Source organism: Limulus polyphemus, unplaced genomic scaffold (genome assembly GCF_000517525.1).
Source record: "Limulus polyphemus unplaced genomic scaffold, Limulus_polyphemus-2.1.2 Scaffold55, whole genome shotgun sequence".
In the NCBI taxonomy this organism is placed as follows: Eukaryota; Metazoa; Arthropoda; class Merostomata; order Xiphosura; family Limulidae; genus Limulus; species Limulus polyphemus.
In genome coordinates this window covers 317,233-327,938 of record NW_013665665.1, presented here as the reverse complement: position 1 = coordinate 327,938, position 10,706 = coordinate 317,233, and the positions used below count along the sequence as shown (strand labels likewise).

The window sequence follows — 10,706 nt, the reverse complement described above, 5'->3', positions numbered from 1 at the left end:
ATGTAAGATAACTAAAAAACATAGTTCAAGTAAAACTGTATAATATGAATTAAGGCTTTAGTACAGTTTTGAGCATAGAGTATATGTAAAGCAACATAGTATCTATTAAAGCAGCTGTCATGTCTGCTGAAATTAAACTGACCTAATTATAGTCTCTCTGAAAACGTTGCTATTCTCAAATTATTTCTGAGATAAAGAATATTTAAAGGATTATTCATAGTGGCATTGACCATTTTTATCACCATCTAATAGCTAGGAAAATTCATTTAACTGAAATCTTTGTAATTTATAACTAAATTATAAGATTTGCCAACCTTAAATTCAAGATACTAATCAAGAAGTCATGTCAACCGAAAATTGTTACATTATTTTAAATATGGTATTGGATACACCTGACTCTACACCTTAAAACACAAACAGTCACAAGTTCTCAGAAAATTCTAAACAAGAAAATTAACACAGGTAATTATAATGTATCAAATATCTGCATTCACTAATTGATACCGACAGTTTACCATTGTAAGGTAATTAAAACTTCATTGTTGACCTGAACTTTAACTTGAGATTATCTCTTCCTGATTTATTCTTATCCTGAAGAGATTCATACTTAAAGCATACATGGTTCAAAAAAATGATTAGCATAATACGTTTATTTGTGTGTTTCGTATGTTTATTTTGTAGTTTAATATTACTGTCGTTATTTTCTGTTCGATGTCGGTTTCAGAAGCAACTCATTTCTTAATTGCTTAAAGGCATGCATCAGTTTCATCGAACACTTGTCTAACACGCGGCTTTTACTGATTTCTTTAACCTTATTGGCTTTTCAAGTGATGGCGCACGTGTGAGCAATTGGTTGGTGTTGGTCTCAAGAGGCGGTGCGTGTACAGCACGAGCCACTAACATCCGGTCTTCGTGCCTTTACACCTGGCTGATGCGTTATGGTAAGTTCCCCGGGGACTGATACCATATTTTACCGTTCGCACCGCGTTTGATCACTTGGGAACCTTTGCTCTGTCTCCCAGTGGTGAGTAGAATTCGATTTGTGATTTGTAAACTTTGACCTCCACAAGTGACCTATAAGGTCATGGAGAATATCGACTTATCTAACCTCAATAGACAGTTCTTGGAGCAACATCTCCATCAGTTGGAACCACAGCTGACTTTTTCCAACACTCAGCCGACCAGGAAAACCTACGACACAAGCGGCGACGCCGGAAATGTCACGATCAAATGATTCACCAAAGGCTGGCCGCAAACCTTCGCGAGCGTCGCCGTATGCAGTCTATCAATGATGCCTTTGAGGGCCTCCGAGCTCATATTCCAACTCTTCCTTATGAAAAACGTCTCTCTAAAGTAGACACTCTTAGGTTAGCCATTGGCTATATTGGCTTCCTAAGTGAACTGGTCAACTCGGGTCGCCACCCTGCGGATGCTTTACAAAATCAAGACAACGAGCAACCTAAGAAAATAATTATCCAGTGCCATAGAGGTAAGCTAACATGTAATTATATGCTTCGTTACTGGCATACACTGCATTTGATTTGGAAATAAATGGGTTTTATTCTTTGTAAGATATATAAGTTTATGGGTATCATTTTCAATATATCTGTTGAACATCCGTAAAGAATTGGCACGTGTTTTAATGTACGTGTACTATGCATGTCTTATATATAATTATTATTATGGATACAAGCTGACTGGGCTGTGACAGTTAGGCTTATGTTTCTCCATCTTCACTACACGAACAGTTCGTTATATGTTCAGTAAGAAGAATATATCTAAGTTTTATTACAACCCTGAATTGATCACAGAAACACCTTTTCTCTTTCTCTCACTTGGTTGCAAAGTCACAGCGACTACTACAGAAATAAACTACAATAACGTTATAAAAATTAAGATTGAACATTGAAACGGACAGTCGTAAGTTTTTGATGGCTGTATTTGATATGAATGTATATATATGTATCCAATCTCAGTATAGTGAGTGTTATGGTCTATTAGTTCCCTCTTTATTAAGGTTTATTTTATAATTTTTTAGTGAATACTGAATTATACAAAAAAGACGAGTATTTTTGTATAAGTCACATATCTGTATTTACAGTTTCACTTCTTCTCCATAATCACTTCATTTGAACATTCTACAACTATTAAAAAAATGCATATGCCTCTGTTAAGCTCAACTTTCTAACATGCCACAAAACCTGTTTTTTCATAAGTCTTAATATGTACTAATAGAAAAATTACATCGTTTCGGCAAATTTACATCTTTCTTCTTCAGTTTTCATGTAAAAAAAAAAACTTTAACTCAGAAATGCTAGCTATTTTTCAACTACTTTGAATAATAGTGTTTCTGCAAACTTAGGTCTTTCTTATACAGTATTATACTTTAAAAGAACCGACAACAGCTGCCAAACTGTTAGTTATCGCGACTGTGTTGGACTTACCGTATTCTCTATTATTTATGTGATTAATGCATTTAATGTTTATATTGGTCCTAATACAAAAAAAAGTAAAATTTTGTTACATTTATATTTTTGAATATTTTGTCCAATGTTTACTTTTATAAAATATTTGCCTCTAGAATTTCTTATATATTTTTTATTGTCTATATAATTTAGAGTCTCTAAGTATTCCAAGTATGACTTTTTCCGATACAAATAAGCTTCAGCAGTGAAGCTAAATGATAAACTGATAGAGAACGAGTTTATTATTTGAGTTTACAATAAATTTGAAGATCTAAAGTCAAACGTATTTATAAAGTTCATAAACATTTTGACAATTCAAAATCAAATTATTCTGATTACCCACTTAACAGAGGGGGGGGGAGTTTTGGGTATAATAAACCCTGAAATTTCTTCCGTCGCGACAAGAAAAAAGGAGAAGAGAGAAAATAAGGGAGAGAGACAAAGGCAACCTTTTTTTCCCCTCTAAAGCATGCGTTATTTATATTATACACATAGTTATCATATATTTATTTCGTATTGCATATACGTATTTTTCATGTAGTATATTTTTACTATATTACTACTCTGTGTTTTGAAATATTTTTGTAATGAGGCTTCCCCATCGCAATTGTTAAAAAATTAGAATTCATTTTTCCAGAAAAGAGAAATACTCAAAATGTTAAAAATAAACCATACGGTACTGGAGTGGGGGTGGTGGAAACGTTATATTTTACTGGGGATATTTTTCTACACTCAGAAATCCCAGCTATGGCCCTGTTTATTGTAGTATCTAAGACGCTCATACAACTTCGGTTTCATAACTAGGAAGTACAAAGGCTATCGACTATTGTTATTTATAACACAAAAGAGTGCTTCTTGCTGGGAATGATTTAAATAATTTTGTATAGAGAACTTAAGGAAATTTTCATTTCCGTTTTTAACTTTCAAATGCGCATAACCAATGAAACGGCTCTGTATTCTTAAACAGGAAGTACCCACCTGAGATGTAAGAAATTAGGAAATCCGTATACCACATGTGAACCAAGAAATATGAATAAAATAGACTCTTAAAAAGCAAAAAAACTTTTATAAATTTTTGCGAGAGAATGTTTAATTTATATCTTAAACTCTGCAATAGAATAAAGTACGTTAAATTCTATCAACATTTAAAAGACATACAGGATATGAGTCAGTAACCTTGTGCTCGTCAATCCAGCATGCACTTCCGCTAACACCCTACTTCCCATCTTTTTCGTGCGAATGAAAGCCAAGAAGTAATTTTACATTCTCAAACCACTTTAGCATTCCTGTATAATTTAGAATATGCATGCACATTCATCGTCTATCTGTAATTAGCATATCTTTATGTGTGTGTATCGGAAATACAAGCTAATCTATAATGTAAAAGCCAAAAGCTTTGCTTCGATCGTTATTATTTGTACTCTAAGCAAAAATAAGATAGTTTGTTTCGTAACAGATACAGATTGGAATCGTGTCTTTAGGTTTAATGCTTACTCAAAGAATGTATAAATAAAAATTTTGAAAACTTAAAACCTCGAAATTTTTGTGGTATTCAGAATCTCATGAGGCTTCTTTGAATCCTTTTAAGCGGGAATTTGGAAATCATCTTTATATTCAACAAAGAGGGAATCAAGAGGATAAGACGCAAGATCTTGCTTCACAAGGGAAAAAAAGTGGGTTTTATAACCCATTACTCAGTATAAGAAGGCTGCAGTCTTTTGACTCTCAATACAAATAAATAGTGTTTATTGTACTTAGAAACACTAAATGTTTTGTTGTAACACCTAAGATTTTTCATCCAGAAATGTGTTCTCACGCACAAGTCGATTCCTGTTCACTTTGGGTGGGTTTCGCGAAAACGACTACTGGTATATATATATATATATTTACGTTCTTACGAATACCATACTCGACGGTGACATTTGAAAATAAATATATTTTAATTATTTGCTCGATATGTTGTCTGATCCGATCTCAAAACTAGCCACAGCACAGATGCCTACATCAAACTTCGTTAGTACTTATTTGTAGTTTACTATTTTTGCAAAAAAAAAGAAAGAAATCATTTGGGGAAACTTCGAGAAAGGGAAACGAAATGCGGGAAGGGAGGTGTTCTTGGAATATCTGTTCTTATAGAAACTTTCCAGAGGAAGATAAAAAGCCCAGCGGAAGATCAACATCAAATCTATATGTTGTCGCCTACCGTCAGACTTGATAATGAAACTGGCCAGATCAACCCTAATCTGGCTAATGTCATAATTAATGAAGCTAAACACACAAACTCGTTCGTATTTTGGTCTCCACTTATAAACTTTTTCAAACAGGATGTCAGCTCCTCACTTGGAGTTATCTTCAGGCAAACTGTATTATTGTTCTTCAGGTGATACTGTTTTTTTTAAATTCATGAACCTTGATGTGCCTTGCTACAACACGGGGATAAAATGATCGTTCAAGGTATTTGGCTTAGTTAAGTAAGCTTTAAATATCCTTGAATCATAACAATACATATTCAGCAGTACCAGCAACCCTTCATGAACCTAATTCAACTAAGCTGCAGCGAGTTATTTCTATAATTATTATTTTTCTTTTTTAATGCAGTAGTAAAACTATGATTGTTTGGTAGGAAAAAAGCGATCTTTAAAATGTTTATGATTCAATAATGTAGGACAAGTACAAAATGTTTTAGAACAATTAAAAGCACTGCGGTGAAGAGGAACATTACTAACGACATACTCTCGTTGAGTAATAAAATACGAGTTTTCACACCGTGAGGATGATGTCACTTTTAATACATTATAGAATATGGCTCATTCTGCTGTAGTTATGAACAAATGAAAAGTTGATTGTTGACGGGAGCCATAATGGATAATAGAATATTGTGTGGGAAAGGTTGACGTTTTAAAAACATAAAATCTATGGTTGTTGGAGTCCATCGTGGACTATTCTCAACCAGTGTAGACGGTAACTGGAATCCACCGTGGACAATTCTCAGTGTATGTAGACAGTTGTTGGATTCCACCGTGGACAGTTCTCAGTGGGTGTACACAATTGTTCGATTACATCGTGGACTACCCTCAACCAGTGTAGACGGTAGCTGGAATCCACCGTGGACAATTCTCAATGTGTATAGACGGTAGTTGGTGTCCAATGTGGACAAAAAATGCTTTAAGAAATTCACTATTAATAATAATGAACAATTTATGACTAAAAAAGACATTAGTGAGTATTTAGATTATTTACATAGTATATATGTCATCACTCCTGGCAATAAAGAAGCTAACAACTTTGTTTTCATTTGTAAAATAAAATAAAAATATTTTACAGCTTTATGTAAAGAACTTTGGTTTATATGAAACCTTAAAACCTTCGGGTAACAAGGTGAACAAAACTTTTAAAACCGATAGAGTAACTTTATCAGACAATTAAAGAGAGAAGTGGTGTTAATACGTTAATTATCGTTAGTAATTCCATCGAATCTAAAGATAAAATTAAAGGCTTTGAGGCTAAAACAACAGAAACATTTGATTTTAGTAATTTGTACAACTGGCACTTTTTATCAGCAGTTTCAAGATATTCTAACAATTCTGGTAAACTAATGCTTTGCGTTAGTAAATACAAGTGTTTATATGACAATATCACTCATAAAACTTACCAGTGTTTCACACTAAACAAATGCTTGGAAGCCATTTGTTTTATTACACGTGTACAAAACGGCCAATATATCTTCCAACAAATACAGGTAATATGTATGGAAGGTAACTTCATGCCACAAGTTGCAGACTTAGTTATTCGAAAAAAATCCAAAAAAAATCGTAGTAATAGAAACCACGATAAAGCCCTGTACGTCAATCGCATTTATATATATATACATATTAGTCTTATAGCTCATTACTCAGGTTTTCTCAACATAGCCGAACAGATTTATTCATCAAAACTTACCTTGTAAAAAGCTCTTGTACTAAGAACAAAACACGTTGCGTGTACTTTGATAACAACATCGTTTATCAAACATTCTAGATTTTACTAATTACTTTTATTGTAATATTTGTTATTTTTGTAGCTTCGTTTTCGAAGTCTTATTATTATCATTGTTATTTATTTTTTATTTTTTGAATCGCGTTTACTTTTCGGCTGTTACAGAAGATCTAACTTTAATTAGTACTTCCTGTTGCCTGCTCCATCTGTTTCCTTAAGTGACAGTCGGATTATTTGTGTCAGACACACCTCAAGATATGCTTAATATGTTGTGTTTGTTACATTTATCATGGTTATATTTTAAGTATAGTACCAATATTCTAGCTATTTATTGTACGATTCAGATATTAATTTAATTTGTTATTTTTGTATCTTCATAAACATAATTTTTGACTACACCTAAACAGTATCATCTCAGATGTCAGGCTCCTTTAAAGTTGCAACGTCGAAGACGTTTAATGAGTTTTCATTGATCAAAAGACATTCTTAGGGAGGTTATAGAAAGTATTGCGTATACACAGTCATTCTGATATCTTGTAGTCAGACCCGCCAACAGCAGTTCCGGGCTCCAGGGCAGAATAGTTAATGCCCCTTTAGGACGGGACTGCTGACTGTTATGATACGTTTATCCTATTAATATCAGCAGGAAACAGTTAATTACTATTTCTTGCGCATTTAACTTTTAAATTAAAAAACAAAGCGTATCTATCCCATCCGTTCAGGCCCCTTTGAATTGTCGCGCCCTTAGGCAGTTGTTCCCTTTGCCTCTCTTGTCGGTGGACCAACAACACTAAATCAATGACAGTAATTAAAGCTACAACATTTAGTTTTTCTATGCTCCGTAAATTAGTAATACTGTATTATTTCTTTAACGTTACTTTTATTACCAGTATTGGTTAGAATGTTTAATATATCTCGTTCTAGTTTTTATTATTTTTATAGAGACTGTTTTGCATTGTTAGCTTATTATATAGATTTAACGTTAAACTGTTCGAATCTAGTGGGACATTATCGCTAACAACTAGGATACCCAACTGATAAAACAATGCATTCTAATCTTTATAAGTAAGATTAACTAGCTAATCTCCTTACTGGGTTGATTTTTAGTTTTGATCTAAGAAGCTAGCTTGTTGTGATCCGGAATTACTATTAACGGTTGTCGGAATCCAATTCTCAGTTAACTGATACAGTTAATACACAGTAGAAAATGCTTAGAGACGGATCATCTTCCGTAACATATTTCAAGTAATGAGAGTTCTGTACTTTTGAAAAAGCGTCTCGGTTTTTCACTGTACAATAATTAAAGCCCTTTAGGTAAACTTTAGACTTAAAACATTATGAACCGAAATACGTTATTTATGTAACAATCAATGCATGTGCACGTCGCGACACATTCCAGAAATGAATGTGTTAAAAGTTCATATTTTGATTCTTTTTTTTACGTTACTAAAGGAATAAAAATAAACTTTTAAAAATACAAAAATAATACTTTGTAGTTAAGTGTTAGAGAAGTTAAAAGCGAGTGTCGCCAAAATAAGACGAAAAAGTTATTGGGAATATTTTTCAGAGCGTAGAAAGAAGCTGTTGCTAAAAATGTTTACTAAAAATCAAGAAAATCTGTACAACAGGCTTGTTTCTGTAATACACGTGAATTATATTGTAATTAACATCCCCGAAACCGGATCTGTAATACGCTGTAGTGAGAAATCATACATACAGTTCCGTGATATGATATAATGAAAACCCCATAGCCGTTCCAAAAAATATTGTAACGAGAAACCCTGCAACAGATTGCGTAATACATACTAATCAAAAGTCCTGCAACAAGTTGTTAGATACATTTTTTTTTCTTTGGAAAAGTGTTCTCTTAACAATGAAAGATATGCTAAACTCTCTTACGATAATTAAATGAAGAAAAAAAATAATATATATATATATACGTTAAAATTTAGCTACCTTATGCTAAAAAATTTACTAACAATCAAAGAAATAGCATGTTGAAAATTAGAGTTTTTTAACACAGAGAAACTTAACTTCGCAAAAGATCGGAAAATCTGTCATAACATTTGATAGCTACATGATGCGATACAAAGTTGAATAGGATATAGCTTTGGAATTTATGCGTTAAAGTGAGTGGTCTTATTGCACAACGGTAAAAAGGTTTGAGTATCTATATGATATTGAAATGTCCCCCTTTTATCAAATAAAAAAGTGCCAATAAATGTTATTTTCCCTTTTTATCAAATAAAAAAGTGCCAATAAATGTTATTTTCCCTTTTTATCAAATAAAAAAGTGCCAATAAATGTTATTTTCCCTTTTTTATCAAATAAAAAAGTGCCAATAAATGTTATTTTCCCTTTTTATCAAATAAAAAAGTGCCAATAAATGTTATTTTCCCTTTTTATCAAATAAAAAAGTGCCAATAAATGTTATTTTCCCTTTTTATCAAATAAAAAAGTGCCAGTAAATGTTATTTTCCCTTTTTATCAAATAAAAAAGTGCCAGTAAATGTTATTTCCCTTTTTCCCAATAATGACTGAGTGAAATGTGTTCTAGTGTAAGTTTTTTTTTATCTAACAGGAACTTTGGAACCGGTCATCGCAAGTCATCAAGGTATGATTGCTCATTTGAACATGTAATGAAATATATCCTTCACAGTACCACTAACGTATCTTACTGCTGTACAGTTTATCGTAGTTTCTACCTTTTCACCTGTTTTGTATACTTCCTATAAGATTTTTATTATTTATTTTATGTATCCCGATGGGTGATTTTTTATTAAATTGGTTCTGAAACTTTAATCATATTGCTATAAAGAATCATTTATATATACAGACACGTGAGGATAATTGGTTTTTCAAAAAATCGAAGGTAATGATATTATTCAATTTGTTCTAGTAAACAACCAAGGCATTACATGAAGGAAATTTTATTGTATACATATTATGGACGTGTTTATTAAAGTGCTACTTTTATAAGCTCTACAGATGATAGTCATATACTAAATTTTAACCATTTCTTACACAGCAGATAGTTGTAGAATTAACACTATGAAATTAAAAAAAAAGAAATATTTTCCGTAAAACTAAGTAAGCTGATATACTCTTAGATTCTCACCTTGTGACAGTCATTCCTTTTTTACTGTTGTCATTATCATTTGGGATCTTTATAAACTGCCTGTATAGTTTATCGCTGTAGCCTACTATGACATTAATACAATGATCGTGGATCATCTTTATAGATAATTTTGAAAACAGGGCAGTTCCCATTACTCAAGCAAGACATCCCGTATTTTTTCCCCAATAAACATTGAGCAGGAGCGTAAGTAGAAATCTGTAAAGAGGGGTACTACTTTTGGAGGGAAATGTAAATGAGTGGTAAAGCCGTTCTGGGGGTGGGAGTCTGGAGATATGCCCATTCTGAAACTGTTGTAATGTTTATTGAACTTTGTGTGTCTTCGTAGTATTTGAAGCTATTTTTAAACCTTTTAAATATTATTTATATATATATATGGGAGTAATTTAGGGGAGGAGAGGGAAAGTCCGATCGCATCCTCCGCACCTCCTTTACCTTAGCGCATATTGAGTTATAATGGCCAAAGCTTGAATGAATATATATCAACGTTTGGGCCCTAGTTTTTTCAACGCAATATACATGATTAACCAGGACCGCTTTTGAAACATAAATTCCGTTTTCCAAAATATATAGATACATTTAAATCTTGAACACACTTAACTGAAATTACTCTGCAATTTTTTAATATCGTAGACAATATATTTAAGATTTAAATGTATATTTCTATAGAGCTAGTTTTAACCATACCCATCTAGGCAGGATATGGATATAGTTAAAGAAACAACAACACTAACCGAAAAGGTGTCGTAAACACGAAAACAATAGTGGTTGATGAGTAGTTTGTTTAATAAAACGTATATTTCAAGATTTAACAGCTTTGACTTGATTTTAAATGTCTGAGCCATGAAAAAAACGCTAAACTATTTATTATCAACATCACATGTTCTTTTGTTTAATTATAAAATAGCATACAAATGGGGAACTACACCATTCTGTTGAAATTGATACATCTTTTTTTTTTTTGTCGGCATTCTCTGTATTTCTTGATTCACACACACACAATAAAAGCTCGTGGACTTTAATAAAAATCTGAGTCAAAATCTCTTTCGTAACGAAAGTTAGACTGAATGCCTTTAATTAATGATGAAAATCTAAAACGTTCATTAATTACATCCGTTATGGAAGTGTTT

General features: G+C 32.4%; 1 pseudogene; it reads left to right on the top strand.

Moving 5' to 3' along the window:
- Positions 1 to 909: 909 nt before the first annotated feature.
- LOC106463726 overlaps positions 910 to 10,706 on the top strand; it is an 18,843-nt pseudogene continuing 9,046 nt past the window's right edge.